General features: G+C 42.9%; 1 pseudogene across 1 annotated transcript; it reads right to left on the bottom strand.

Annotated features, from left to right (window-relative positions):
• Nucleotides 1-28: 28 nt before the first annotated feature.
• LOC149315190 (WD repeat-containing protein 89-like) lies at nt 29-26,384 on the bottom strand (annotated as a pseudogene). The gene is made up of 3 exons (XR_016281032.1): nt 26,299-26,384; nt 23,257-23,337; nt 29-3,942 (listed from the first exon to the last, which is right to left on the bottom strand). The product of XR_016281032.1 is annotated as a WD repeat-containing protein 89-like (transcript).

Here is a 26,384-nt window from a genome sequence, read left to right on the forward strand (position 1 = left end):
AGATTTATAGTTACAAGGGTTTTATAATGTTTAATGTTTTGTAATAGTATAATGGTTTTGAAACAGCTGAAGTAGCAAATTTGTTTGTAGGATGTACTTTTTTATATTAAACTTCATTTAAATTTTAAAATTCACACTCAGTGACAATAAAAACAACATTTCCAAAAAACAACATCATCTAAACCATTCCAATTTTACCTATAAGCTGTATATATCTTGCAGAACTGATGACCGATTTCATGACGCTTCATAGATTATGCCTGCTATCTTTAACTCTAGACACTTCCTAATACTTACTGACTGATGGGATTCTGAGTACTGATAGTGAATTTGAGTACTGTCACTTAAATTAAGTTGCTCAGGGACAGCATGGTGTAGTGGTTTGAGTGTTGGACGAGGACACTGGGGGATCAGGATTTGAATCCTGGCTCTGCCATGGAAACCCACTGGGTGACATTAGACAAGTCACATGCTCTAAGCCTCAGAGAATGGCAATGGCAAACCCTATCTGAAGAAGCTTGCCAAGAAAACCCTATGATAGGTTCGCCTTAAGGTCACCATACTTGAAGGCACACAACAACATCAATGCCATTCTGTGGAATGTATTCCAAGTACTGCCTATTATGCTGTGGATGACAGCTATGGGCTTTTCAACACTGAAACTCAATGTGGCCAAAATCCTTGAAAAAGTGTTACCTTCCCTTCTGAGCGACCGGTGTGCATTAATGAATTCCCAAACCATGCAAATGAACACGCAAACAAATGTGAAATGCACAACTATAATGCTTCAATGCGTATCCTCGTGTGCATGCCCAATAACACCACATGTTGCATGTCTAACTCTCCTTCTGCAAGCTTTAACCGAATATGGACACATGCAGCAATCACCAATGCCAGGACATAACTGATGTGAAGTGACAAAAATATCAAAGGGCCCTCAAGTTTAAGACGCAGGAACACAAGCAGGAAGGAGCATTTCTAAGAAAGCTTTAAGGTTTTCAATTTACGTTCAAATTGAGTATCAATTGGTCACACACCCACACCTTATTATTATTATTATTATTATTATTATTATTTCTCACTAGCCTCTCCCCATAGATCGAGGCAGAGAACAACAATAACAAACAGATAACCAACATCAGTTAAAAGACATCTGTTAATGGGAATTTCTCCATAGAAACCTGGTGGCATTGTGAATGGGATGTACTGTTAGTGGAAAGGCTGGTTGCAAAATCAAAAGTTCTAAAAAACGAGGCATTTTGTAAATGACCTAGTTCCCTTTCCTAGACTATGTTAACAACAACACCAAACATCCCAACCCACCAGCTCATCACTTGGGTTTCTGGAAAGACATTATACAAGAGGTTTCATAAAGGAATCGTACTCTAAGACAGTAATAAAAGACCTCTAATTTCTCCTTCTAACTTTTTCTTTGGCCTTTGAAACACAGCTTCTACAGTTTTTGTTGTTGTTGTTGTACTGTTGTTTGTTGGTGGAATCACCAAGTTTGTTCTTATTTAATTCATGAATATTGTCTTGATTGATCTTCTACAATAAAATTACTTTATTAAAAAGAAAGGCCTCAGTTAAAATACACCTCAGTTTAAAATGACAAGTAACACAGTTACATATTAGAAAGATCCACATTTAAAATGACTGGGCTCCTTGAAGACTGAGGACTGTTTGCTCCTCCGTGCCTCAGCATTTGCCCCGGGGAGCATATAAGGCGGTAACAAGTGACATCTGTCCCTCACCCAACTCAAGCCTTGCTGAGCTCAACAAACTCAAGATCAATCACAATTTGCTTTCCATCCCTACGCATGCCAGGAGAATAGACATGCCAGGAGGAGAATGTAGGACGAGCGAGGGAGCCCTTTTAACATCTTACCCCCCCCTCCAGCCCTGGACCAACTCAGCGTGGGCCATAAAGCCTTGGGCAATACTAAGAATATTATTTTGTTGCTAATTTTTAGTCTTCCCCTTTTTTAGAGTGTTAGATTGTAATCTTTTTAATTGTAATAAGCCTGCTGAAAGAGATTGGTGTTCAGAGATGTTTTCAATTCAGACAGTGTATTCAGCTGTTGAATCTCTTCTGGCAGGTCATTCCACAATCTTGGGGTAGCTGAAGAAAAGGTCCTCTGGCTAACAGTTGCCAACCTAGTGCTGGCTGACTGGAGTCAATGTTCCCCAGAGGATCTGAGTATATACGGTAGATTATATGGGAGGAGGTAATCCTGTAGCTAACCCAGATCCAAACCATGTAGGGCTTTAAAGATAATAACATTTTGTACCTTGTCCAGAATCTAATTGTACCTTGCCTGGAAATTACCAAAAAAGTCTGTAACTCCAGCTGTGTACACACATCTGCCTTGTCAATTTCCACCCCTAGACTTTTGTATATCCAAATGTGCCCTACCCTTTTCTTCTCCAAATTCACATCCATACGCATGTATGGTAAATAAATGGAAACAGCAGGAAAAATCTGCTGCCCACTGCATTTCAGAGACTAAATAGAACAATCAAATGGACACTAGTCCACAAAAACGTATGCCATAAAATAAATTCACTGCATCTATAAGGCAGTAAAAGACTGTGTCATTTCTGTTGCAGCCTTCCCCAAGTTGGCATCCTCCGTTATTCCACAACTCCCATCATCCCCAGTCAATGTAATGTGAATTACAAACCACTTGAGGAAGGCTACTCTCAAAACACTTAGAAATGGATGTCTCTCAGCCCCACTTCTTTATAATGATCATTTTGTCTTGCTTTTGAAGTGTTTTTGGTGAACTCTCACTCGCTGATGAACAGAGGAAGTGATTTTCATCGAAGTCTTCTTTCCAAATGCTTTTCCCACAGCTCCTGGTTTCCACAACAACAACTGTGCATCCTCTCCACCAGTCAACAAAGAATCATCCGCCATGTTCCAGTAGAAAGAGCGGACAGTAGCAGAGTGTCCACCCTGAAGGACCCCCAGAGGATTTAGACCTTTGATACAGGATTCCAGGAGACAGATGTTTCCTGACAACATCCCTCCAACCACAATCAAGTTGTCTGACTTTTCAAGATACAGACCACCAATTAAGTAATCCAGTTTGTTATTTTTTATGCTGACGACTTCCCTGGCATCTGGAATATGCAATAACGTAATTGGCTCCTCAGTATCCAGCTGGGTAAGGTCCCACCAACAAAACCCTTCATCATGGGTCATGCAGTAAATCTGTTGGTAATCTTTTCCAGACCATCCAATAAAATTTATTGACGAATTCGAGTTGCAAGTTGAAATCAATGCATCCTCTTCATTGTCCTTGTTTATATCGAACACGTTCACCAATCCATCGGTTGACCCTGAAACCACAAGGTTTGGTTTGCTGGGATGACAACCTATTTTAGTAATATCATCATTGTGGGATTCTGAATAGACCCCCAAGGGTGCTTTGCTGGAAGAGGCACTATTAGTGCAGCCCCTGGCATCCCAGAATACAATGAATGCATCTTCTTCCACTTTCTCTGTGCCAGCACACAGTATGAGGTCATTACAGCTTATATCAAAACTGATGAAGACATTGGAAGGATAGCCACAAAACAACTGTACAGGCTCTAAAGAACCTGAACGCGTATCCCAGCATTTTACTGTTCCATCACTACCGGCTGAAAACAAGACATCTTTGCATGCATGTGCAAACCGGACACCACTGAGCAATCCTGGATGGTTACTATATTCCCGTAGCAAACTTAATGTCTCTCTGTTGTAAACTCCGATTGATTGGAACAGGAAACAGCCACCAAATGGCTTCCTTCTCCTTTTGAAATATCAATATCCAATAAGTAAGTTGGGTCTTCCATTAAGGCACTCCGCTTTGCTATTTGGAGCCTGGAAAATTGCTCTCTGATCTTCTCCATAGCAACTGCAAATGAAATCACATCCAGAGGCGGGGGAAAGTTCTGCAATAAATAAATAAGCCAAATTAAGCCAGGTTTGCACTGTTAATGAACTGTGAAACACTTTTCAGCATGCAACAAGTTGGGCAATTCAGATCTTGTTTTTCCTCCCAATTTAACAATTTAGATCTGGGATGACCGATTTCTCTCTGCAATATAAGGGAGCCACCAGCCAGACAATGGCCCAACCTGTTTGGGAGGATCATACTATCTAGTTCAACCTTCCACAGCAGCCAAATGATTCCTAATGGCATCATGGCAAGCCCAAAACAGCACCTTCGTGCACATGCTCCTCAGCAAGTGCTACATAGCAGTACACTGTCTCCAAAACTGGAATCAGTACAGTGGGTCCTTGGTATCCACTGCAGCTTGGTTCCAGGGCCCTTCCTAGGTACCAAAATCAACTCTTCCAGTCCCATTATGCACAATGGTGTAGTAAAATAGCATCCCTTATATAAAATGGCAAACAGCAAGGTTTGCTTTTCGGATTAAAAAAAAATACATTTCAAACCATGAATGTGGATATGGAGGGCTGGCTGTACTTATTTCCCAGCTTTTGCCCAACCTTCTACCGTGGGCCCTTGGTATCTGCTGGGGTTTGTTTCCAGGACCCCCATATGGATACAAAAATCTGTAGATGCTCAAGTCCCATTAAATACAGTGGCGTAGTAAAGTGGCATTCCTTATATAAAATGACAAACAGCAAGGTTATTATTCCTATTAAATCTGAATATAACTAGATAATAGATAATACAGCATGCAAAGTACTCTTAGATGTATTTAGGTGAACTTACATTAATGGAAAGATTTGTTTTTGAATAGTATTTCCTGCATCATAAAATAAAGTAATTAAAAAGAAGCAACTGACAGTAGATACTGATCTAACAATTTGAATTCTGGGCCAGACTCCTGTTGTTTTTCACTAGGCAATCCCTTTCAGAGAGAAAATACTAACTTTCCTCATTTACTCATTTAATTTAACTGAGCTAACAGACATGGAAATTCCTTTGACACATGGGCTGACCAAGGTCAGTACTAATAGCCAAGGGCTTCCATCTTCATGACTGAGCACTCACAAGTTCCCTGACATGGCACGGAATCTTAAATCCCAAAACTGCCTCAAGAAAGCTACAGTTCATGGAAAAGAGGGTTCAACGTACATTGACCATTCCACTTTATTATTAACTCAGGTTGCCCACCTAAACATTTGAAAATGAGAGAACCATGCTATTCTTGTTTTGACATTCATTAACACTGAGAAATCCAACACACATAACATCAGATTGTGTTTTTGAAATGCAGTGGGTCCTTGGTATCTCCTGGGTTTGGTTCCAGGATCCCCTATGGATACCAAAATCTGTCGATACTCATGACCCATTAAATACAGTGGCAAAGTAAAACGGCATCCCTTATGTACAATGGCAAAATCAAGGTTTGCTTTTTGGAATGTGTATATTTCTTTAGTATTTTCAAGCCTTGGGTAGTTGAATCTGTGGATTTTTAAAAATCCATGGAAATGGAGGGTCAACTGTACCTTATTCTCATCACACTGTTGGGTACCACCATTTTTTTCGTCTTCTGTCAGGTATAAGTGCTCAGCCTCCTGTTTTGCTGGCTCAAACATAATCTCCAGAAATACCCGCTCAGACACACAAACACACGCAGCAAGGAAAAGCTTAATTCCCAAGTCACCAATAATCTTCCTAAGCTATCCGCCTCAGTAATATCCTGTGACAAGGAGGTCCTCAGGTTAACTATCTACATCAAAGGGACCCTTCAGATCTTATTTGCACAAAGGTCTCTTTTGCTAAAACAATTAATATTGACATCGAGGGTAGTGCTGGTAGTATTATTATTATTATCATCATTATTATTATTTCTTTTCCACTAAGGAATAAGCAAGGACAATATTCCTTCTGGCAGCACAGCCAAAGAAACTTAAGCTGACTTCAGCCTAACTGGCTTAAATCTGTCCCTTTAGACTGCCCAAGTTATTAGCAACGTAATTACATAAACACAGTTCTCAAATACTGTTCAGTAGGCTAAGCTCTCCAAAAGGCAGGGACTGTGGCTTCTGCTGAATTTTCAGAGCACAAAATGAAGATAAGGAAGCAATACACTCTCCCCACCACTTTTTTTGCAAAATTCCAAAATTCAAAGTATTCCAAAATCTAAAACTGTCCACATGGGTGGCTGAGATGATGATACCTTTGCTTTCGGATGGTTCAGTGTACACAAACTGTTTCGCGTGCAAATCTGATAAAAGTAGAGTGAGCCCTTTGTATCCACTGGGGTTTGGTTCCAGGACCTCCCATGGATACCAAAATCCATGGGTACTCAAGTACAGTGGTACCCCGGGATACGAATGCGCCGCCTTACGAAATTTCCGGGTTACGAAAAAAAAATATTTAAAAAAACTGTTCCGCGTTACGAAAGTTTTTTCGGGTTACGAAAAAACTTTTGGTGCTTTTCGGCGCTATTTCGCACCAAAAAGCGGCTTTCGCTATTAGCGCCTATGGGCATTTCGGCTAGCGAAAGTTTCCGGGTTACGAAAGCGGCGGCGGAACGAATTAATTTCGTAACCCGGGGTACCACTGTACCATTAAATTTAATGGCTTAGTAAATTAGTGTCCCTGATATAAAATGGCAAAATCAAGATTTGCTTTTGGGAATTTATATATTTTTAAAAATATATTTTCAATTCTTGAGTGCTTGAATCGATGAATAAAAAATTTGTGGATGTGGAGGGTTGACTGTATTGTGTATGTGTATAGCATATATACAAAGCATAAATGAATTTCATGTTTAGACTTGGGTCTCATCTCCAAAGTGTCTCATTGTGTATATGCAAATATTCCAAAATCCCAAAAAATCCAAAACACTTCTGGTCACAAGCACTTCAGGTAAGAGAAACTGAGCCTGAAGTATCTTTTCCAGCCAGGATAGTGTGGTGGTTTGAGCGTTGGACTGATGACCCCAGGATACCAGGATTCGAATCCATGGAAGCTTCCCACCCCCTACTCTAAAGCAAGATTGGTCCCACTCATACGTTTTTAACAAACAACTTAGAAACACACAAAGGGATCTTGTAATACCTTTGACACTAAGTGAGCAAAAGATGTTGTAGCATAACTTTCATAAGCTTATCCTGGGTCCTAGACCGCCACTCAAACTACTATACTATTCTGTCTTGTATCTAACTATATGGTTCAAGATACAATTAGATACAAGCCAGCATGGTGCCGTGGTCTGGCTGGTGATCTAGCACCCAGAATAAGCTTGAACAAGACTTCCAGGATTTCCACGGCTGAGCAGGGACTCCCAGACTCCTTCTCAAACTACTACACTGGGTCTCTCCCGACCCATTGAATCACTTGGATTTGCCTATATATTAATTCATCATTCAACCATTGACTTAATAGGTCTACTCTAGTTAGGATTAACAATCGAATTCAGGCCACAGCATTTGTATGTGCCCTCAAATGTCTTAATAATTACAACTACTATGTTCAAGGCTATCTTGAAGTTCTTTAAAATGGTTTTGAAATATGGTCAAATGATTTTTCACATGTAAGTCATCTTGTTTTCAACCTTATTCTTATAGGAACATTATAGCAGTCAGCTGAACAATGCCACATGCTCCAGTATCTCAGAAGGATTACGTGTTAATCCATAAGTGGTGCAAATCTGGTGCATTTATGAAAAGGTGCATGAATGATTAGCTACAAAGCTGAACATTTACTTACTAATATTTTTATGTTGCCCCTCAGTCTGCCAGGCTCCCGATGCAATGAACCACAGATAAATACAGATAAAAACTAACTGATTAATTGTTACTAAATTAATATTAAATAAAATTTAAAATGTTAAATTCCTTTTTACATTCCCTAGACAGAGCTTCATTTAAGAGTAGAGAGCAAAGGCCACAAACTGGGGTCCATCAATAGCAGCTTTACTATAGGGCTAGACAAGATTTGAGATTTGAGCATTTTTCCAACACCTCCAAGGACAGCCAGCCACAGCCCCCCAGAACCTGGAATTGGGATTCAGGTCCTAGGCTGCATCTGCACTGCAGAAATAATCTGGTTTGACACCACTTTAACTGCCCTGGCTCAATGCTATGGGATTCTAAGAAGTGTAGTTGGTTGGAGCACCAAAACAAAGCCAGAAATTCTGTCTCATGCACAAAATTATTTTAAAATATTGTATAAAATTACCTCCAGGGTATGTCTATAAGGTATATATGAAAAATAAATAAATTTTGTGTTTAGACTTGGGTTCCATTTCCAAGATATTTCATTACGTACATATTTGCAAACAGAGGTATTCCAACATCGGTTGGGGGGGGGGGGGGAATCCAATATATAGAATACTTCTGGCCCCAAGGATTTCAGATAAGGGACACTAAACTTGCATTTCATGCTTATAAAGGTTTCCAAAGTACATTTGAGAGAGTGTTAAATGTAGAGCCGTTTGACAATGGAACCAGTTGTCTGAAGAGGTGATGGGATCTCTTTTTTTGGGTGTCTTTTAAAAAAAAAGGCTGGACAGGTTTCATGCTGGAGATGTTCTATTTCAGTGGTTCCCAAACTTTGGTCCTTCAGATATTTGGACTTCAGCTACCAAAATTCCTGACTGTTGGCCAAGCTGTCTGTGCCTTCTGAGAGCTGAAGTCCAAAACCTCTGGAAGACCAAAGTTTGGGAACCATTGTAATCTAGCTGGATTTCCTGCACTGAACAGTGGGTTGGACTTTGTGGGCTATGGGTCCTTTCCAACTCTATGATTCTATGACATGAAAAGGTATGCTTCAGCCATCAAAAACCTGAAAAACATTGCTCTAATCATTCTGAAAAGCCATCATGGTCATCTTAAATAGGACATTGTGTGTGTTAAACTTGTTTCTGACTAAGGCAAAGCTATCATGGGGTTTTCCTGGCAAGGTTTGCCATTGCCATCCTCTGAGGCTAAGAGAGTGAAACTTGCCCAGGGCAACCCAGTGGGTTTCCATGGCTGAGCTGGAATTTGAACCATGGTCTCCAGATTCATAGTCCAACAATCAAACCATTATACAATGCTGGCACACAGGATAATAATGTGAAATTCTGCTGGGTAGAGACTGTCTACCCTTGTATTTATGCTAAAATGGATTTCCACATGTTCTGTGTCTGTGTGTATATGCCTTCAAGTTGCCTGTCAACATATGGTGACCCCACGAATTGCACAGGATTTTCTTAGGCAAGGAATACTCAGAGATGGTTCTGCCAGTTCCTTCCTCTGAGCTCTGTTTATATGTCCTTGCCATCAGTGGGCATTGTTTTCCAGCGGAAAGGGCAGCATGCCACACAAGAGGGTAATAACCTACCACACTGCATTTTTCCTCAACTGCCACATCTCATTAAACCGCATTAGGGACATGCAGCCAAACATCAGCTGGTGGAAACGGGATGCTGGTTCTCATTAAGAGCAGCCAGCTGAAGGTTAAACAAACAATTGGGGCACAAGGTCCAGGGTATAGCCTTCGGCTCTTCCTCTCCATAAGAGGACGTCACGGCTGTACTTTGACTGGAGAATTTGCTCAGGAAACTGAAGCACAGCTTGGTTACATTTAACAGAAGAAATAAGAATTATTATTATTATAGCAATAGCATTTACATTTCTATACCACTTGTATTTACAATCAAACTGTAAGCCAATTGCCCCCAACAAGCTGGGTACTCCTTTTACCAACCTACATAAGGATGGAAGGCTGAGTCAACCTTGGAGACCTGGGACCGAACTTACAAACTTGTGGCTTCAGTACCAGCATTTCATCATCATCATCATCATCATCATCATCATCATCATCATCATCATCGGTATGTTGTGGCTCGTGTGCTGCGCCCACAACACTTGTTGGGACCTATGGAAATGATGCACAGTGTCCACCACGACCACCTGCAGAGTTCATCCACGTCGACAGGACGCAAGAAGAAGGAATCTGTGAAGATGTCTTCAACTAATAATGACTCTTACAAGTCTTCACTCTAAACAAGGGCTTTAATCTTCCTTTGCAGTATTTACAACATAGATATACACAGTGTATTGGACATCCGTCTCTAATACACATTATTTACACCAGCCAACAATAACACAACCTCTGAGGCAGCCTCATTAACACACAGTACATTTCACTGCCTCTCAGTAACAGACACAGCCCACTCTCAGGCACCAACTGTCTCACTCTCCCTCAGTGACAATTGAGAACTGACAGTTGACAGTTGCATCAACATTCTGATGATGAACTGTTTGAATGCTGACACATTAGCTGCCACTGGAGCTCCAAATTATCTGCACAACAGCTCCCCCTAGTGGCCACACCAATGTCATTTCCTGACACAGTATCCCGCTTTTCATCCAAAATTGGGACTCAAATAAATTGGCTTATAGTTTAATAATAATAATAATAATAATAATGTTTATTTATATACCGCTTTTCCAAAGTAGATCAAAGCGGTGTACAACAGGAAGTACAATACAAAGTAAAAAAACAAACAAACAAACATAACAGGCCTCTCTCCCCTCAAGATGGTGGCTGAAGGGAGGGCTTTTCTTCTTCAGGCAGGCAGTTGGAGCTCGCCTGCCTCTCTCCCCCCAAGATGGTGGCTGAAGGGAGGGCTTTTCTTCTTCAGGCAGGCAGTTGGAGCTCGCCTGCCTCTCTCCCCTCAAGATGGTGGCTGAAGGGAGGGCTTTTCTTCTTCAGGCAGGCAGTTGGAGCTCGCCTGCCTCTCTCCCCCCAAGATGGTGGCTGAAGGGAGGGCTTTTCTTCTTCAGGCAGGCAGTTGGAGCTCGCCTGCCTCTCTCCCCTCAAGATGGTGGCTGAAGGGAGGGCTTTTCTTCTTACAGGCAGGCAGTTGGAGCTCGCCTGCCTCTCTCCCCTCAAGATGGTGGCTGAAGGGAGGGCTTTTCTTCTTCAGGCAGGCAGTTGGAGCTCGCCTGCCTCTCTCCCCTCAAGATGGTGGCTGAAGGGAGGGCTTTTCTTCTTCAGGCAGGCAGTTGGAGCTCGCCTGCCTCTCTCCCCTCAAGATGGTGGCTGAAGGGAGGGCTTTTCTTCTTCAGGCAGGCAGTTGGAGCTCGCCTGCCTCTCTCCCCTCAAGATGGTGGCTGAAGGGAGGGCTTTTCTTCTTCAGGCAGGCAGTTGGAGCTCGCCTGCCTCTCTCCCCTCAAGATGGTGGCTGAAGGGAGGGCTTTTCTTCTTCAGGCAGGCAGTTGGAGCTCGCCTGCCTCTCTCCCCTCAAGATGGTGGCTGAAGGGAGGGCTTTTCTTCTTACAGGCAGGCAGTTGGAGCTCGCCTGCCTCTCTCCCCTCAAGATGGTGGCTGAAGGGAGGGCTTTTCTTCTTACAGGCAGGCAGTTGGAGCTCGCCTGCCTCTCTCCCCTCAAGATGGTGGCTGAAGGGAGGGCTTTTCTTCTTCAGGCAGGCAGTTGGAGCTCGCCTGCCTCTCTCCCCTCAAGATGGTGGCTGAAGGGAGGGCTTTTCTTCTTCAGGCAGGCAGTTGGAGCTCGCCTGCCTCTCTCCCCTCAAGATGGTGGCTGAAGGGAGGGCTTTTTCTTCTTCAGGCAGGCAGTTGGAGCTTGCCTGCCTCTCTCCCCTCAAGATGGTGGCTGAAGGGAGGGCTTTTTCTTCTTCAGGCAGGCAGTTGGAGCTTGCCTGCCTCTCTCCCCTCAAGATGGTGGCTGAAGGGAGGGCTTTTCTTCTTCAGGCAGGCAGTTGGAGCTCGCCTGCCTCTCTCCCCTCAAGATGGTGGCTGAAGGGAGGGCTTTTCTTCTTCAGGCAGGCAGTTGGAGCTCGCCTGCCTCTCTCCCCTCAAGATGGTGGCTGAAGGGAGGGCTTTTCTTCTTCAGGTAGGCAGTTGGAGCTCGCCTGCCTCTCTCCCCTCAAGATGGTGGCTGAAGGGAGGGCTTTTCTTCTTTCAGGTAGGCAGTTGGAGCTCGCCTGCCTCTCTCCCCTCAAGATGGTGGCTGAAGGGAGGGCTTTTCTTCTTCAGGCAGGCAGTTGGAGCTCGCCTGCCTCTCTCCCATCAAGATGGTGGCTGAAGGGAGGGCTTTTCTTCTTCAGGCAGGCAGTTGGAGCTCGCCTGCCTCTCTCCCATCAAGATGGTGGCTGAAGGGAGGGCTTTTCTTCTTCAGGCAGGCAGTTGGAGCTCGCCTGCCTCTCTCCCCTCAAGATGGTGGCTGAAGGGAGGGCTTTTCTTCTTCAGGCAGGCAGTTGGAGCTCGCCTGCCTCTCTCCCCTCAAGATGGTGGCTGAAGGGAGGGCTTTTCTTCTTCAGGCAGGCAGTTGGAGCTCGCCTGCCTCTCTCCCCTCAAGATGGTGGCTGAAGGGAGGGCTTTTCTTCTTCAGGCAGGCAGTTGGAGCTCGCCTGCCTCTCTCCCCCCAAGATGGTGGCTGAAGGGAGGGCTTTTCTTCTTCAGGCAGGCAGTTGGAGCTTGCCTGCCTCTCTCCCCTCAAGATGGTGGCTGAAGGGAGGGCTTTTCTTCTTTCAGGTAGGCAGTTGGAGCTCGCCTGCCTCTCTCCCCTCAAGATGGTGGCTGAAGGGAGGGCTTTTCTTCTTTCAGGTAGGCAGTTGGAGCTCGCCTGCCTCTCTCCCCTCAAGATGGTGGCTGAAGGGAGGGCTTTTTCTTCTTACAGGCAGGCAGTTGGAGCTCGCCTGCCTCTCTCCCCTCAAGATGGTGGCTGAAGGGAGGGCTTTTTCTTCTTCAGGCAGTCAGTTGGAGCTTGCCTGCCTCTCTCCCCTCAAGATGGTGGCTGAAGGGAGGGCTTTTCTTCTTCAGGCAGGCAGTTGGAGCTCGCCTGCCTCTCTCCCCTCAAGATGGTGGCTGAAGGGAGGGCTTTTCTTCTTACAGGCAGGCAGTTGGAGCTCGCCTGCCTCTCTCCCCTCAAGATGGTGGCTGAAGGGAGGGCTTTTCTTCTTCAGGCAGGCAGTTGGAGCTCGCCTGCCTCTCTCCCCTCAAGATGGTGGCTGAAGGGCGGGCTAAAAAGCACAGTTCAATTAAAAGCTTACAGAAGTGACTATTAAAATAGAATTAATCAGTTACAATAAGAAATGGTGATCTTCCACATACAACAAAGAGCAGGGAGGTTATCACCAGATGACTCTGAACTCCCACCATGAACATACCTGATCTTGTCTGATTTTGGCACAAAAGCAGGGTAAAATATGGATGGAGAACTACCAAGGAATACCCTGGATCTCCAGGTAGAGCAAGGAAGAAATCCTGCCTTGGAGAGCAATAGCTGGCTGTCAGCGCTAACAAAGCAAGTCTAGATGGACCAAAGACCCTACTCATTGTAAGCAAGTTTTCCATATATCAGCATACCCCAGTTAACAAAGAAGCTCTTTTTACAGTCTTTCTACACCTGTCCATACTCCTTTTTCCTTTTCCTCTGTCTAACTGGATGTTCTTCTAGCAGCATCAGTATTGGGATGATGGTTATAGAGAGTTGCAGATACACAGAGGTCCAGTGCTAAGCAGCAGTATGTCTGCCTTAAACAACACAACAAAGCTTGAGCTGGGAAAGAATGGGATTCTTCTCTAGCTGATCCTACTGGAACTGTGTGTGCCTATCTACAAAAGGCAAGTAAAACAGCAGCTGCCTCCAGAATCCCATACTGAGCACGTGTGAACAGGAAAATGGAAAGAAAAGGAGAGAAAAGATGCTCTGGTTCAAAATCACAGATCTGTAAGTCTGGCCTCCAAAATGGAAATCATTTTTAAAAAGTGAGGCTGGTGAAAGAGAAAGAAAAAGTATCCTCGGATGTATTTTGGAGTACGTTTTCAAGCGGATGCTAGAAGGTTTGAAATGTTTTTCTCTGCTTATGCAAGCTTACCTGATCTGTTTGTTTTGTAATTTCACATGGACATATTATCAGTTTTGGATAAAAAGTTGTCTGAAACATGTTTAACTATCGTATATACTTGACTACAAGTCAACATCATGTTTAAGTTGCGGGCAGGTTTTGGAGCTGTACTTATGGGGTTTGATATGACCCATAGATATGTCAAGGGTAATACATAGAGGCATGTAATAAAGTATCTAAAGGACAAAGCAAAGGAAAACAATGACAAAGAATTTACAGAATCCCAGCAGGCATAACTCTTTGTTCTCATACTAAAGGCTGGATGGATGAGAAAATAAGAGGTGGGTTAGTGCTTCCAGGACACATTACTCACTTGTCTTCCACTAGGGGATGTTTCCTTTTTTATCTTTTAAATAAGAGTTAAAGTGCAGTACTTACATGGATCCATGGATATGTTGACACCGTTTTGGGGGGTCAATTTTTTGACTAAAATTTCTAGACATATACATGAGTATATCCAGTGGTTCTCAACCTTCCTAATGGCGTGACCCACAGGTTGAGAACCGCTGCACTGGAGTATTATAGATAATGGTGTGAACCCTGGGTCTTAGGAGACCCCTGTGAATTGGTTGTTCGACCCCCAAAGGGGTCGCAACCCACAGGTTGAGAACTACTGGTATATACAGTACCTTTTTGTGTGTGTGTGTGCTGTGGTGGTGGTGTAGAAACCTATCCCTATTTCCATGTTACTTCTACCTCTGGTACCAAATTTTCTGTTTAAAAACTAATGCCCAGGAACACATCTCCTCTGTTAACGGAAGCGTTCCCATGGCACAACGTTAGCCACAAAAAAGGTAATGTCCAGCCATCAATAAGTTTTGTGTGCCCTTGATGCAGCCTGCAAAAACCAACCTTGTCATGACATGTCAGATTGATTGCTGGTACATCTAGGTGTGATCATATTGCGCCAATATTAAAACCACACCACTCCAGTCAGTTTCCAGGCAAGGTACCAAGTGCTGGTTATTGCCTTTAAAACCCTACATGGTTTGGGTCCAGGCTACCTACAGGCTCACCTCCTCCCATATAATCCACTCCATACACTCATGTCCTCTGGCAGACATTTGCTCCAGTCAGCCAGGATTAGACTGGCAACTGTCAGTCAGAGGACATTTTCTTCGTCCACTCCGAAACTATGGAATGAACTTTCGGGAGAGATAGCTAAATATGCTATCTTATTTTTAAAAAAGTATTAAAGACCTATGTTTTCTGGCAGACCTACCCACTCGATTTTAAACTATGAATTTTAAATTAGGATATTTGAATTTATGTTGGGATGATTTTAATATCCATCAGGGCTAGCCTCAAGAAGAAGAGCCCTCCCTCCATGGCAACTGTCATCTTCTGGCCTGGGAGGGAGTGAAATGGCTGGCCTATCTCCATCAGGGCTAGCCTGAAGAAGAAGAGTCTATTTTTATTTTTATGTATTTTATATTTATGTATTTTTATTGCTGTAACCCACCTGGATTCCTTGTGATTGGGCAGGCTATAAATAAATCATTTATTATTATTATTATTATTATTATTATTATTATCATTTTCATCATATGTCTTACATTTATGGGCTTTAACAATGTTTTAACAGTGTTTTTCAAATGATTTTATATGTTTTAATCTATGTTGTTCCTTGCCTTGAGGCTCAGGGAGAGAAGGGTAAGAAATAACATTATTATTATTATGAAGAGGTGGATAAGGAATAAATTATTATTATTGGAAGTCAGCATGGTGTAGTGATTTGAGTGTTGGGACTACAACTCTGGAGATCAGGGTTTGTTTCTCCATTGAGCCATTAAAAAAACGGGGTGGCCTTAGGGAAGTCATACTCTCTCACCCTCAAAGGATAGCAAAGGCAAAATCCCTCTGAAGAAACTTGCCAAGAAAACCCTATGATAGGTTCACCTTAGGATTGCCACAAGTCAAAAATGACCTGGAAAACATAATAATAATAATAATAATAATAATAATAATGTCCTTGCTCCAAAGGACAGAATCTCCTCATCATACTGCAATCCACCACTCCATTTTCTACAGCAAACCACAATTTGTCCTAACCATGATTGAGGACTACATCAAAGGAAAGTTATGTTTTTAGGGGGTGCACATGTAACATAAAACCATAGTTAACTTTGGAAAGAGTGGATGGTGGGCATTGACTCCAGAAAGAAAGAAAATCTGTCACAGAGAGAGGCTTTTAGTTTGCAAATTATAGTCTGGAAAAGATTGTACATTGCTACCAAGAAGTATTTAGATGGTCAGATGGTTTCCAAATGAAATGCAAGGTAAATAGAGCCATTTGCTGGATTTCCATCTTCCATTAACATTAGGAAAAAAAATGGGATGCCGAGGACTGTATTCAGTAAAATTATATTTAAGGTGTGAAAGGACAAGGAAAACTATAAGAGGCCTTTTAAAAGTGGCCCACTTGACTTTTAATACAATTGGAATAGAGTTATAAATATATATTGCGATGTTCAGTGTTCAACACACTAGTTATAAACATCATTGCTTAGGCTAAAGAGAGACCCGTGAGTCATTTTTTAATCCTACAAGGCCTTCAGAAATAGAACAGTGATTCATAAATTACATTCTTCCACCTCCTCTTTGAGAAACTTTCAGCAAGGCAGCAATTTTACAATGGTTTGCATATCCCCAAGAGCAATGCCATCGGATGGGCTGAGCTCTGAAAAGCAAACCCCTACAAAAAGAAGAGACGGCTTCATAGTTACACCAAGAACTGTTAATGTTTGTCTGCATGAAGACCCAAAACCACACAACGCATATTCACTCATTTCCTCTCCCTCCTACTTGTCTCCCTCTGTGGTTCGTGCATGTTTGCTCAAATTTTCTCACCTGGTTTCTATTATGCTTCATTCTCCATTTTGCAATACTTTTGCCACATCAGTATAACACTCTCTACCCTCTTTCCTTCTCCATCACACTACTCAGAGTTTTGCAAAACTTGTAAACATTACATTTTTTCGAGTGCAATTCTCCAAATACTTCAATTAACAAAACCTCCAACCTAGGCTGCTGCCGCAGGGCAGAATTAATGCTGTTTGGCACCACTTTAACCGTCATGGCTCCATGCTACAGAATCGTGGGGTTTATAGTTTGCTGGAACGCTAGAGATTCCTGGCAGAAAAGGCTAAATATTTCCAAAAACAACACATCCCAGAATTCCATAGCACTGAGCCACAGAAGTCAAACGTTCAAAACACACTGCAGAAACAATCCAGTTTGAAACCGTTTCAACTGCCTTGACTCAATACTAGGCAATTCTGAGAGCTGTAGTTTTGTGAGACATTTAGCCTTCTCTGTCAGAGAGAGCTCTGATGCCACAATAAACTACAATTTCCAGGATTCCCTAGCACTGAGCCAGGGCAGTTAAAGCAGTCCCAGACTGGATTATTTCTACAGTGTGTTTTGGACCAAAACAGTGTCGAACTGCATTCATTCTGCAGTGCAGATGCGGCCAAAAATCACCTTATCACAAAGTCCTTTTATGCCAGCCCCACTTTTTCCTTCTTGTCTTCAAAACTGTTATTAGAGGCATTGGCATTCATAGGATAGGTAGGAGGACTGGAAAAGTCCGACTTTTGCTACAGGATTGCTGCAGAGTGTATGCAGTAAACAATACAATTAAGCTGGCGATGGGAAGGAATGGGGTTTTTCTCTAGATCATTTTACTATAGTTGTGTGTGCCTGTCTACAACAGGCAAGGCAAACAGCAGCTGCCACCAGGAACTCTTACTGAGCATGTGTAAGAGGAAACAGAGAGAAAAGGAGAAAGCAGATTAGCCAGCCTCACCAGCTACCCCCCCCCCCCCCCCCGCATTTTTAAAGCATACTGTATACATTCATATATATAAAACTGACCCCAAAAAACTGGGCCGGCTTATCCATGGGTCAAAAAAAGAACCACTCTCTTTCTCTGAGTAGAGTGGCAAAAGGAGAAAGCTTAGTCCACCTCAGAGGCACCTAAAAGTAATACAACCCTTTCTATTCTCTCCACCATGGCTCCACTTCTGACCTTTTTGAATGCCTGGGTTGAAAAAGTACTAACAGTTATGCCTGCCAGAACTTTGTATGTTTTTTGGCACTGTTTTCCTTAGCTTCCTCCTTTATATCCTTTTTTATTTAATTTAAGAAGGGGTTGAAGACATACCCCCCAGTATACTCTCTCTCCCCTCCTTCGTCAGCTGGTTGAGCTGGCATGAGTTTGCTTGTTTTTATTATAATGTTTTTAATGTATTTTAATATGTTTGATTGTATGGATTGCTTGTTGTACACCACCCTGATTTCTAGAAGGGCGGTATAGAAATAAAATATTATTATTATTATTATTATTATTATTATTATTATTATTATGTGCCTCTAGGTTTTACCTTTGACTTATCCACTGGTCAGATTAAAATCCATAATTTTGGTGCCAAAACCTGCCCTCAATTTCTACATGAGTATATACAATAGATAGCAATAGTAATAGACCTTTTGGGCCAGTCTGCCAAGCCCCTTGGCTTCCAAAGAGAGTTCAGGCTCAATCTGTTCTAGGATCCATGTTTGTCTTTTTAGCTGTCCACAATATCCTCAACACCACATCTCAAATGAGTTGATTTTTTTTCTCTCTGCTATCTTTATTGTCCACCTCTCACATTCATACATGGTGATGGGGAATACAGTGGCTTGAACGGTTCTAACTTCAGTGTTCAGCATGCCTTCCTCCAAACGTTCTACAGATCCTGAAGCCACTCTGAAATCAAGGAGCCCATTCATAATTCACAATTCTAGCACTATGATTTCACTTTAACTGCCTGTAGCAGCATCCTATGAAGCCCTGGGGTTTCTATGTTGGTGAGGTGTTTAAGAATTCTAAACACCTCTGCCCCCAAACTGCAAATCCCAGGATTCCAAAGAACGTTTCCATGTCAGTTCAAGTGGAATCATAGTACTATAACTGTATAGTGTAAAAGGGCCCCTGGAGAATAGGAGATGTGCTATCCTCCAAGCTGATGCCCTGTACCTTTAATACCTCCCACTTAAAGGTCTAGAGGTGGGTGGAAGAGATTTGGCTCAGATCTAAAGAAAGCTGCAGCTGAGCTTCAGAACTTGTTGGAGCAAAGTGCTCACTGAAGAGTTCTCCAAAATGCTGCATGGTTTGCTCTGTCTTGCTGGAGCTCACAGACATGTCATAAAAGTGTGGTCTGAATTCCATGCATTAAGCAGGTTTGGCCTTACAGACCTAACAGTTGCCATTTTTTGGAAAAGCCAACACAGAAGATTTCAAGCTCTGCTGAACTATTTCCAAGAAAGAGCTACTCCAACAACAGGTAAAAATGGTCCCTAAGGTTGGAAGTGACATCTCCATCCTTCTGATAAAAACCCAGTCCTGAAAAAGTCTGAGCATGACTCATATACTGCATTTAATTGTTTCCCCAGCTGGGCCTTCCAGCTATCTTGCAATTCCCACACTAATGCACATTTATTATATAAGTCAGCTTTCCAAGGCAATGGGACCTGAAGAAGCTACGCAACCGGCAACCAATTTGCTCAGCACCGCTGGAATTGGTCATGGAGACAGCTGTTTTCTTCTTGCCTTTGAAGAAGAGTTTACCAGTTACCTGCTCACTTCCAGTGTGCTGGGGGGGGGGGGGGGAGGATGCCAGATTTCACATTTGTTTCAAACATGGATACTGTTTTTTCTATGGTAAACATTAAAATCACAGTGGCTTACAAATAAAAATATAAACCATCCCAAATGCAACTGAGGAAGTAGGCTCACGTCTACAAAAGCTCATGCTACCTATCTTTCAGTTAGTCTCAAAAGTGCTGCAAAATTCCTTTGCATTCCTCCTTCTAATACTGAATTTAGAGGGCATGTGACAACAGGCCTGCAATCAAAACAGAGCTACTGAGAAACAAGAGGTGAGCATTAGCATTGCACATCTTCACTTAATTTTTTTAAAAAAAGAAATATAAAAGATTGGCCTCCTTCCCCAAAATGCAGCCCAAAAAGAACTGAGCATGCCCAGTAGCCTCAAAATATTAAATGTCAGCTGGAAATGAACAGAGGAAAAAACATGCAGGGAGAGAGAGAAGAATGATTTCACTGTGACAAATCTGCAAGACACTTTGCAGACAAAATCACTTGGATTCATGCTGACTTGGACACTGCAGCTGAGACAGGTCCAGTGGATGTAGTTTTGGCACCTGCTTGCCCTGTATTAGGTATGTTTTAGTTTGTGCAGCCTGAGGATGTGGACAGGATCTTTGGAGAGGTGAAAGCCATCAAATGTATACTGCATCCTTGCCCTTCATGACTCCTGAAAGCAGCAAGAGTGGACAAGTGGCTAGGATTGGCCAAGCGGCTAAGGGGAGTGGAGAATATCTCACTGCAGCAAGGGAGGTTTCCATCCTATCTAAAAGAGGCTGTGGTGAGACCATTACTAAAAAAAGGCCTCCCTGGATCCCACTGTTCTGAATAATTATCGGCCAATCTCTAGTGTTCCATTTTTGGAGCAAAGTTCTGGAGTGTGTGCTGGCCTCCCAGCTCCAGGGGGCTTCTGGATGAGACAGATTATCAAGATCCATTCCAATCAGGCTTCAGGTCTGGTTATGGAATGGAGACAGCTTTGGTGGATAAGCTACGCAGGGAACTGTACAGGGAGAGCGCATCCCTGTTGGTTCTGCTGGGCCTCTCAGTACCATCCAGCCTGGTATCCTTCTGGGCCACCTCTCTGTGATAGAACATGGGGGACTCTTATGCAGTGGTTCCAGTCTTTCCAGAAGGGGTGAACTCAGAAGATGGTGCTGGGGGACTACCATTCGATGCTCTGGCCATTGGCCTGTGAAGTCCCTCATGGTTCTGTTTTGTTCCCCATGCTGTTTAACATCTACTTGAAACCACTAGGAAAGGTCATTTTGGGACACGGAGTTATTACTACTACTACTATTATTAAAGTTTAGTTATATAGCGCCATAAGTTTACATGGCACTTTACATAGTGAAACAACCAAAATATAGACAAAAACCTGTCTATGGCATACAGTTTAAAAAGAAAAAGCAGGAAATTATAAAATTAACAAGTGGGCCCTTGTTATCCATTGGGGTTTGGTTCGAGGATTCCCAGTGGATAACAAAATCCGTGGATGCTCAAGTCCCACTAAATACAATGGGGTAGAAAAATTATGTCCCTTATATACAATGGAAAATCAAAGTTTGCTATTTGGAATTTATACTTATTTTGAATGTTTTCAAGCCGTGGATATTTGAATCCATGGATAAAAAAATCTGCAGATAAGGAGGAACAACTGTATAATTAAAATAAATCTAAAACTATCAGTTTATAAAACAATACAGATTTATACACATTATCTACTGCCAAAATCAGGTTATAGGCTGGAAAGCTTCCCTAAACAATATTGTGTTTAATTCAGACTTAAAATTGGCTAAAGATGTGGTAGTCCGTATGCGTATGGGAAGGAGATTCCAAGAGTAGGGAGCAGCACGGTAGAAGGGGCAAATCCGAGCGGATTGGTTGAGTCAACAGCCCTGAGTCTCTGGAACGTAAAGCATGAAAAGGAGTCACCAATATGCTCAGGACCACCTAACTCTACTTCTCTTTTCAATATGATTTCGAGGAAGCTGTCTCAATGCAGCCTCTAGAGCTGGGCTAGGTATTGTGTGGATGCTGGACTGCGACTCCCAACAGCGCTACTATACATAAATAATGCTAGAGAAAGCTGGAAGTTGAAATCCAGCACCATCTGAAGGATTACACAAATTGCACCCCTGCTGTGAGGCTGCCCAGTTTCTCTGAAGATGCCAGCCACAGATGCTGGCAAAACGTCAGGAAGAAACTCTTCTAGAACATGGCCACTTAGCCTGAAAAACCCACCAAAAACTATGCACAGTATCTGTTGTTGTTGTGTACCTTTCAAGTTGTTTCTGACTTTACACCTATCCTATCACGGGGTTTTTGTCACAAAATTTGTTTAGAAGGGGTTTGCTCTTGCCTACCTCTGAGACTGAGAGTGTGACATGCCCAAGTCATCCAATGAGTTTCCATGCTCAAGCGGGGCCAAGCAGAGAATCAAACCCTGGTCTCCAGAGTCTTGGTCCAAAGCTGAAACCACTGCACCACCCTGGCTCTCAGTAGTCTCTACATTTACTTGTCCTGAACCCTTAGATAAAACAAGGATGAAAATACAGGAATACTGGAGATTCCACAAGAGTTCCACAAATGCCCCAGGAAAGAAATCAAGGAGGAAGAGAAAGAAGAGGAAGCAAGCAGACGGACACCCCAGACACTGCCTCTTCCTGCTCCAATGTCAATGTTTAACACAATACATTGCATTTTATTAATAGCATGAGCCACTCAAAGAACTTCAGCTGGATACAAAGCCACTAAGCAAAACAAATAAATGCTGATCTATTTTAATCAGTCTCATGAAGGGAGGGGGAAGCCTGTGTCATTCTTGAACAAGTCCACAGGGTGGCAGTAATTGAACAGCCATCCTTTGATATCTCCACTAGTTTTAAACATCCACAAAAGTAGTGTGTCAGGGTACAAAGAGATAATGCTATGCCAAAGCATTGCTTCTGAGTGCACAGATACAAGGAGAACTACTATAATAATCAATGCAAAGAAAGAGAAGATGAAGAAAAAAGGGGAGGGGGAAGAAGTCTAGTGGGACCTCTTCCCAAAGAGCTGAGAAATCAAAGTGAAACTTTAACCAAATTACAAATAAATGGGTCCTAGAGCAAATCAAGCCTGAATTGTCCCTCTAGAAGCCAAGATGACTAAACTGAGACCACCATACTCTGGATATATTATGATAAGACATGACTTACAAGAAAAGGCAATAATGTTTGGTAAGGTAGAAGGCAGTGGGAAAAGAGGAAGACCACCTTACAAAGAGCTGAAAGGGGGCTCATAGGCCACTGCATCCAATCCCCTGCTCAGTGCAGGATCTTCAGCTAAAGCATCCCCAATAGGTAGGCATTCAGCTGCAGCAGTCTGAATGTTGGACCAGGACCCAAATCTCCACTCAACTACAGAAATCTGAGTTACTTTGAGAAAGTTGCACTCTCTCAGCCTCAGAGGAAAGCAAATGCAAACCTCCCCTGAATAAACCTTGCCAGGCAAACCTCATGATATGACTTAGGGTTGCCATAAGTTGGAAATGTCTTGAAGGCCCACAAAAACAACAACACTAAGAGACTAACAGTTTGATTTTCAGTTCTTTTCTTGGATTTGCCATTTTGACATTGGGGCAATGCTTTCCTTGAACCACACTCCAAAATCCCTTCCCTGGCCAGCCACTACCAGCTTCAAGTTTTAAAATGACAGCATGAGAACTTAGGAACTTTTCTTCCGACATGCATCATTTGATTAATAACCAACGGATGAAAATACTTACCCTCTTTTTGCAAGCAATCGGGATATGAAGAATTATGCAAAATACTATTCTTCAGAGTTCGTCCCCTTGTTCCTTCTGATCCTATACAGAAATAGGAATATTAAGACCATTTTGCAAGAACACAGTTATTGGTGTAACAATCAATCATCTTGCAGTAGTCATTAAAGCTTTGCCCAGTTAATAATAATAATAATAATAATAATAATAATAATAATAATATTTATTTGTATACCGCCCTCTGGCAAACCAATCCGGGCGGTTAACAACAGTAAAATATAAAATATGACAATTAAAAACACTTTATCCCTCCCCCCCTTAAGACAGTTATGATTATGACAAGGCAAATCTCTCTCTTATCTATATCAAAGCAATTTGCTGATCCCAAGATTGATTCCTGTGCTTGTAAATGCCACTTTAATTACAGGCTTCATCACGACAAGAGGCATCACCATGGGCATTCATAAATACTTTGGGCACATGCCACACCATAAACAAAATCTTGGTATGATAATGACAATAAGAGCAGACTTTGAAACAATGAGGAAGCAACAGATCTGGTTGAAAAACATTGCCACAGATAGAGAGATTTCAAGATGCTTAATCATTAACAGAACATCCTTGGTGCAGAAAGCAATTCACATCTACCTTCGTGAAAACTCTGTGAAATTCTAATTTAAGTCCAGTCCAGTTATTATCACTACAGGCCAATTGACTTCTCTAACCTACATGAACATGAAAATATCAGACTGACAGCTCCTACTCTAGGCACCACTAAACATAACAAAGGACACAGCCAAACTCCAGCAAAAACTGTCCCCCTTCTCTAGATTATCTAATAAATGTGTGCGCTTATCCAGGTTAACATACACAGGTTGAATCATGGAGTCTTCTTGGCAAGATTTGCTCAGATGAGGTTTGCCACTGCCTTTCCCTGAGGCTGAGAGAGTGTGACTTGCCCAAGGGTCACCCAATGGGTTTCATAGTTCATCTGGAATCTCAAAACCCAGAATATTCCCAAACCCAAAGCTTTCTTCATGGGTGGCTGAGATAGTGGCACCTTTGCCTTCTGATGGTTTGGTGCATACCAACTTTGCTGCATGCACAAAATTATTTTAAAATATTGTATAAAATTACCTTCATGCCATGTTTATAAAGTGTATATGAAAGATAAAAGAATTTTGGGTTTAGACTTGGATCCCATGTCCAAGAGATCCAATAAATAAATAAATAAATAAATAAATATAAAATCCAAATCACTTCTGATTCTAAGTATTTTCAATAAGAGAGATTCAACCTGTAGATATCTAAAAGAGCAGCCAGTAACATATTCAATCTACAGAAATCAGTCTGGGAATCCTTGGGTGAAGAGACTACAAAGCACAGTTTTGGTCCATGCCCTAATTCCAGGGGCAGAGCATTCTATAGGGAGCAGGGGCAGCTATACCAAATGCCCTTTCCAATGGCTTCCAAATGAATCTGGGGATCAGGTGGCTTCAACAAATGCTTTATGGGATAAGCTGACCTCTCCAATAGTTCTCCTGAGGCCCTTGTGCCACACATAATTATAGCACTATAATTCCAGAGCCAGCTTGTGATAGTGGCTTGAAGGTTAGACTATAACTCTCAGTTCCTCACTCAGCTATGAAACCCTCTGGGTGACCTTGGGCACGTCACACACTCTCAGCCTCAGACACCAGATTAGGAGGAGTAGCTAATACCCCAGAGGACAGGATCAAGATTCAAAATGACCTGAACAGACTTGAAAGCTGGGCCAAAGCTAACAAAATGAATTTCAACATAGAGAAATGTAAGAGGAAAATGAAAAGCACAGATATAGGATGGGGGATACCTGACTTAAGGAGACTACGTATGAAAGGGATCTAGGAGTCCAAGTAGACCACAAGTTGAACTTGAGTCAACAGTGCGATGCGGCAGCTAAAAAGGCCAATGCGATTTTAGATCAATAGAAGTATAGTGTCTAGATCAAGAGAAGTAATAGTGCCATTGTATTCTGCTTTGGTCAGGCCCCACCTAGAATACTGTGTCCAGTTCTGGGCGCCACAATTCAAAATGGACATTGAGAAACTGGAGCCATGTGTCTAAAGGGCAGTGACTGAAATGGTGAAGGGCCAGGAAGCCATGCCTTATGAAAAACGGCTTAGGGAGCTGGGGATGTTTAGCCTGGAGAAGAGAAGGTTAAGAGGTGATATGATAGCCCTGGTTAAGTATCTGAAGGGGTCTCACATTGAGGAGGGAGCAAGCTTGTTTTCTGCTGCTCCAGAGAACAGGACCCGGAACAATGGATGCAAGCTGCAGGAAAAGAGATTGCACCTCAACATTAGGAGGAACTTCCTGACAGTAAGGGCTGTTCGCCAGTGGAACAAACTCCTTCCTTGGAGATTGTGGGGGAGTCTCCTTCTTTGGAGGCCTTTAAGCAGAGGCTGGATGGCCATCTGTCAATGGGGATGCATGGCAGAATGGGGTTGGACTGGGTGGCCCTTGTGGTCTCTTCCAACTCTAGGATTCTCTGATCCTACGATAGCAATGGCAAAGCTCCTCTGAACAAATCTTGCCAAGACCCCCCCCCCCCCCCCCGATGGGTTGACTGCCTTAGGGTTGCCGTAAGTCAGAAATGACTTGAAGGCACACAAAAACCAAAGCAACACGGAGATCCCACATTAGCTGCCCTGGTTCTGTGCAGTTTAGGAGGAGCCTCAGCAAACGACAAGCCCCAGGACTCCTGCAGCACAGGATGGAAGCAGGGCAGCATCCAAGTGCCAGGCGCTGCCCTCAGTCCTTACTGGTTCTACACAGGATTGCTGCCTGACGCGTCTATACAGAATCACAGGCTCAGCTTCCCTCCTGAAGTCTGTCTCATATTAACAGTCTGGCAACAACATTATGCAGGCCAGCGTGGTGCAGTGGTATGAGCGCTGGACTATGACTCTGGCTGCATCCACACTGCAGAATTAACGCGGTTTGACGCCGCTTTAACTGCCATGGCTCAGTGCTGGAGCTCCGCGTGCTGCGGAAGCGAGTTACCTCCTCCTCCTTCTCCATTCCAGATTTAAAGAGGCAGCCTCGAACGCTCGCGCTCCCAACGTTCCTTCCTGCTTCAGGAAAGACGG

Source organism: Sceloporus occidentalis, unplaced genomic scaffold (assembly GCF_023333645.1).
Source record: "Sceloporus occidentalis isolate IW3139 unplaced genomic scaffold, rSceOcc1.0.p SCAF_4, whole genome shotgun sequence".
NCBI lineage: Eukaryota > Metazoa > Chordata > Lepidosauria > Squamata > Phrynosomatidae > Sceloporus > Sceloporus occidentalis.